General features: G+C 40.2%; 1 long non-coding RNA gene across 1 annotated transcript; it reads right to left on the reverse strand.

Moving 5' to 3' along the window:
• Positions 1-537: 537 nt before the first annotated feature.
• On the reverse strand, positions 538-1936 carry LOC136538339 (uncharacterized). The gene is made up of 3 exons (XR_010779309.1): positions 1307-1936; positions 864-931; positions 538-782 (listed from the first exon to the last, which is right to left on the reverse strand). It is a non-coding gene; the product is annotated as an uncharacterized lncRNA (long non-coding RNA).
• Between the last annotated feature and the right edge of the window lie 4331 nt (positions 1937-6267).

Here is a 6267-nt window from a genome sequence, read left to right on the forward strand (position 1 = left end):
TGCAATGTAACCTCCAATTCACACTTTCTTTCTGTAACTGTAGTCTGTGTATAGCATGCAAATATAGATCAAATGAGTCAACTCATCTGCGCTACTTCTCTCTGGTCTCTATTTAATTCAGAAGACAGCCATGTCACTTGCTATTTGCTCATCTCAAGTAGCAAAATATGTCTCCTAGCTAGCAGTCACCTATAGACAATCAAGTGGACAAATATATTGATCAAAGGAAAACAGTGCTCCCTAGTTGCGCCTGCGTGAACAATCATCTCATACTGTAAATGCAAGAAACAAGATAATAGGAAAGTGAAGTATTCCATCCAGTGATCAGTGAAATATAACGGTTAGTTAGCTAGACCTATCTAGTACACGTACCACAAATTCAGTAAAGCTATTTACTCAACCAAAAAAAACATTATGCAAGCAAGCAGGATATGACATCAATGTTCAGTTGGTCAATGTCGACAAAAAAAAATCTAATGAAATAAGGGCCATAGGTGTACCTTGAGCTGGTCAATGTCGACACCGTCTTGTTGAAGGTCAACTCATGGAGCTGCCAGACCTACCATACAAATTCCATCATAAAAAGCTGAACAAATAGTGCAATTTTCAGTACATCAAAAATAAAATTGATCTGGATACCATAATAATTCCATCAGCAATCAGCAATCCAACAGGAACCTTCCCACTATTTTAGAGGGACGCCTTCAAACACGAACTCTAGGCTAGCATGAACTGTAATTAGCATGCAGATGACTCACCCTTCATTAATATCGATAGGTTTCCTGTCATATAACCATAGCATGAGGAGCAAACTATCTTGCATGCCTACCTACATTTTTGCAGTATAAAAAAAGGTTACCCACCTCGTCATGGATCCAGACCAAGTAAAGCAGAAATTCCGTGTGGTCCTCATGAGTAGCCTTCATGAGATCTGTAATGAAATTAGCACCATTAGTAAATAAAAGGCTGCTCTTGTTTGAAAAAAGAAAAATTCTTGTAGCAAGTTAGAAGCAGCTAAATTAAATTCTGGCATTAACTTTCCTATAACCATATGTCACCGCACTGTTGTTCCAATTCACCATTCACCAACTATCTCAGGACACCAGCAGAAAACCACTAACTTAGCTGATACTAAATATATAGTTATGTGAAAGAGATGTTTTATGACAGGCTTAAATTGGAACTGATCGTGAGTACATTAACAATAAAAAAAATCAAGTCCAGCTGGAAGCAATCATAAGTTCATGCTAGGATTAAGTAAATTGGAGATAGCACATTGTATCACAGCAACAGATTCTGAAATTACCTTAACTGCTGTGCTCTCAGCAACAACCACAGCAGTATCACCGGCGTTGGCGAAGCGATTAACCCAACCTGCAAGGTTAGACAGAATAATAAAAGAGTAAGTTCATGGCATTTCAAACCTACGTAACACAATCATGCTAGGCTGCTAGTGCTAGCAACATAGACAAAAATTCAATGATTAAACATTATGATCAGAAATGATTAGCAACGACTTGACCTACAGGAATCTTCAGCCTCTTCAAATTGTCACACAAGTAGGCGCATTAGGACATGAATCATGAAGCAAACATAAAAGAGCCTTTGTCTCAAATGGAAACTAAACGATTTTGCTAAGGTAATGAAATAATTAAGCTAATTACTGTTCTTGGGAGACATCCGTCTCGCACGTAAGTTTCAAGGCATGCATCAAAAACCTCGTCAAGTGGCAACGCCCAGTCGCCCACACATGAGCTTGTGCTCAGGTCCACAGTGGCAAGGAAAACAATGAAACTGCCTCTAAGAGCCTGCTAAACGTCTGTGTTGTACTTGGTCTTATGCTCCAAAGTTGAGTCTTAGAGCTAGCAGCACTCAGTTTCATACATTTGCTCAATACTTCAGTGGTAGCAAACACATGCTTTATTTGCAATGTTCAGTTCACACATTTGCAATGATGAACTCTATTTTTAGCCCTACACCGAAAGATGAACTGTCCCAGCAATACTTACACTACTATGTTTCGACCGAGCTCGTACCAATGATTATTGGAATAGTGAATGCAATAGTGAAAGTTGTCTTAAATGGATATTGTCATTTAGAATAAGGGGAACCACCAAAATCACTCAAAGTTACTTATACTATACTTCATTAACTTTATGTCATCTATGGTGCAGTGAGAGGCATCCACACTAAGAGACCTTCAGGTCCACTAAAGCTAGTGACACCGACAAATGAAATACCCACCTGGAATTGGAAAGTAAGATGATCTTCAACCAATGATCGACAACTAATATTATATCAACTACATGTACCAACTCTTAATAATGGTGGGCAATGAAAACATGGGAATGGTAAAATAAAAATTAGTTGTACAGGGAATGGGCTTGATTTCTTTTATGTGGGGTCATGAACACTTATTTGTCTAACTAACAACTGGTCCAGCTTTATGCTGCTTTCGTGTTTGTTGGCTGCAAAAAAACTAAATTGCCAAACTGAAACTCTTATGCATAACATGACCGGAAAAATGTGTCTGATATAGCATGTGCACAATAAGCAGGGGTAGGGAAGTGACCTGCATAGCAGAAGTTGATTAGAACAATGGGTCCTCCCAAACTGCTATATTACACGATCTGCACTCTAAGGGAGTTCAAGAGTTATGTGTACTCTTCTTCTCTGAAATTCAGTTCAATTCAATTCAGTCTCAGTCGTACTGACAGGCAGGCAAGCAAGCAAGAAAAAGAACACATGCATATTAACTTTAACAAGAATAAACATTGCAAAATAGGGTTATCAGTTTGGAGGGGGAGGGGGCCTTGTCTTATAAGTAAACTTTCCATATTTCTCATGAGCTACACTCGGTTTTCAATTAAGCTATAGATTCTCTTGAACTATCCACAGGAAGAAAAAAATAGGAAAAAATAATCTTAAGCCACAGTAACTGAATGTGGAGTAAATGAAGATCAAACTAAACCACAGTCCATACTGATGATCAAACTAAAGCCACAACCCACACTGAGTAAATTTAAAGGCAACTGCTATACTTCCTACAATAAATCTGGATGACACATTGAAGCTCTGCATGAACTATGTATTCATTTTTGCCATATGCCAAATCGACTAAGCAACATCTGGGATGCAGAGAGCACACTTAGTTTCTATGCCACGTGTACTTGTTGATTTGGCCCAGTTTAGCAAATAAGCAACAACAAATGTGTCCACTATAATAAATAGAAGGCACAGTTAGTAGCAGAAATAGAGATCCATATCACTACATGGAGAATCTTTACCATTAATCAGAAAAGACAAGCAGCAACAATGGTAGCGAAGTGGTAGAGAGCACTTTACCTGATACTCATGAGTCTAATCCACGAGCTGGTTCCTAGTGCTTGCTGAGGCCTGATGAGGCGCCTGTAGATGCTGTGGCTTTTCTTAGGGCAGAGGTCCAAGGAGCACCTTCTTCTTGTACGCTTCAGGCAACCACGAATACAACATGCACAGATCCATCATTTAGTTAGTAAGGAGGTGACGTAGTCAACAGCAGCAAACACAGTGTAGAGGGACACCGTGGCTCCCTTACTTTGGATCTGGCCATGCGGAGGGAGATAGGGGGAGAGCTGGCTATGGCGCCAGTGCAGAAGAATGGAGGACCCCGGAGGGGGTGGTGATGGGGGTGCAGGTGCAGAGCAACTTGGAGGGGGTGGGGGCACCATATGTGGTGGTGGGGGAGGGGGACCTAAGGTCACTGACGGGGGCGGAGGGAGGGTGTGGCAGAACCTCCTAAATTATAGGACCCACATGCACCTGTCACTGTCCAACGACCTCTGACGACTATGCATATGTTCCTAGTAACTTAAGAAGACTGTCGGGTGTCCCCATGGAACTCCGAATCATCCACGATTTCCGAGCAGGATCCCATTACAGAGTCATTGCAGTATTACAACAGTTTATTCAAATAGATACATCAGAGTAATATAGCGGAAGTCTTACAATAACTTAATTTACAAAACAGTAGTTTCAAACCTTATAAACTAAGTTCGATTAATATTCCAAACCGTAGTAGTAGTGGAGTGGCATTATAACATAATACAAACACACAAATAAAACGCCCTGCCCAAGGGCCACGCATTTACTTATCATCATCGCATGGAACAACAGTCATGCAGCACGGTCCAAAACAGATCTGCTCATGAGGCTCACCTGCAACAAGGGTCAACGAACCCTGAGTACAAAAGTACTCAACAAGACTTAACCGAAATAAAACTGAGAAAACTCAGGAATGCAGGCTCAGGGATTCAAGGCATGGCTTTAGCAATAATCAAAGTTCTTTTGCGTAAAAGCTCTTTAACGAAATTCTTTATGTCAACATTTAAAACTTCATAAGATCATATACAAAGCTGACACGATCTGTAATGAGATCATGAAACTTCATAACCAACACCTTCACAGACCATCCTCAAGTTCCAGTTATTTATTACTACGGTGATGAACAGTGAGTTGAGTCTCCATAACCGAGGAGCAACGATGATTCGAACCGATTAAACCCAGCCGGGGATTCCAGACCACACGACATATGCAGGTCCCCGACTCACATATATCAACCTACCCTCGGATCCTCTAAAACAAGAACGGGTCCATGCCACCCGAGAATACAGTACTCCACCAATCCAGCCCATTGCCACGTGGGTACACGCTATTCCCGCCATCTCTCCACTCCTAGTGCGTGAGTAGCCATTCTCGTAATAGAATTGCCAAGTTAAGGCTTACCGGAGTATGTGGTTAGTACTACAAATTCTCACCTCATGCAATTCAACAACGGACGTGCCTTAATCGACACAGGTGGAAAGAACCCGCTCACAAGACATTACCAGGTCTTGTGGCTCACACACACCAAATCCGCCTGGTCTAGATTTATTACTCCACATTCACATATCACATGATAACATAAGTAACCAAAGTTCTATTTAAAACTCGCAGGTGACAGGTAATCACCCGACCTTTATTTATCTAAGCATGACTAAGCATAACTAGCCATATACGAATTAAAACGGTTAACAAGGTAGATAAGGAAAACAAGGTTGGTCATGCATCAATTAGGTTTTCACTTAACTCCTAATCACTTAATGCAATATATGAAAGCAAAAGTGAAATCAATTTGTAAAACACAAGGTAGGGTTTAAATGCATCCGGGGCTTGCCTTCGTTGACGGAAAAGTCCGGTTCCTGCGACGTTCCACAAGTATTCGATCCGACCTCAACAGACGGATTAACCTCCTTCGCAACTTGATTAACTACCATGTGTTCACCTTCGTTCACTACACGTAGTAACAATGCCATGTTTAACATGATGTGAGATATAAAATATGATGCTCGATGATGGATGCCAATTAACAACTAATTAAACATATTCATAAAACTTATTTCAATTGCCAAGGATCATTACCAACTAATGACACAAAGTCATCACTCAATCAAAAATTCAATCCAAACCTAAATCATTAGAGGTTAATATTTGCTTTTATGAATTAATTATTTAATTCAAAATTATGAAATAAATCAACTTGTTCCAATTGAGCTCAAAATTTTTGTAAAGGTTCACCACATGATAACTAAGTGGAAAAACAATTTTCATAATTTTTGGATAATTAATTAAGCCTAGAAAAATCATGAAAACTTATTTATTAATTAATTGAGCAATTTTTATCACATTCAAAAATTACTGAAAAGTATCATTTTATATTTTTCCTAAATAATATACATCACAGAGAGGTCACACAAAAATTTTCATAATTTTTGGAGCTCTAAATAAATCTACACAAAAATAACAAATTACAACACTATTCAATCATATCTGAAAAAGGAAAATTTCATTTTCAAAACACCCGCTCACACAAACAACTCGAGAAGAACCAGGAACTCACACAAACAACTCGGAAAAGAACCTGGAGCTCACACAAACAACTCGGAAAAGAACCTGGAGCTCACACAAACAACTCAGAAAAGAACCTGGAGCTCACACAAACAACTCTGAAAAAAACCTGGAGCTCACCCCAAACATACTAGAGCATAAAGTTGGATCGGAAGAGCAACGGATGAGTGGTTCGACGTGCACAGGAAGCACTAGTAGCTCACCCCGAGCTCGATGGAGCAAAGAACGGGCTGGAGAAGCAACGTTGAAGCAGGTCGACGATCCGAGCAACCACGGCGGAGCAAAACGTCGACGGTGGCGGTGCTCCGGCGACTGCGGTGGACAAAATGATCAAGCAACAAG

This window comes from Miscanthus floridulus, chromosome 2, assembly GCF_019320115.1.
Source record: "Miscanthus floridulus cultivar M001 chromosome 2, ASM1932011v1, whole genome shotgun sequence".
Classification (NCBI taxonomy): Eukaryota; Viridiplantae; Streptophyta; class Magnoliopsida; order Poales; family Poaceae; genus Miscanthus; species Miscanthus floridulus.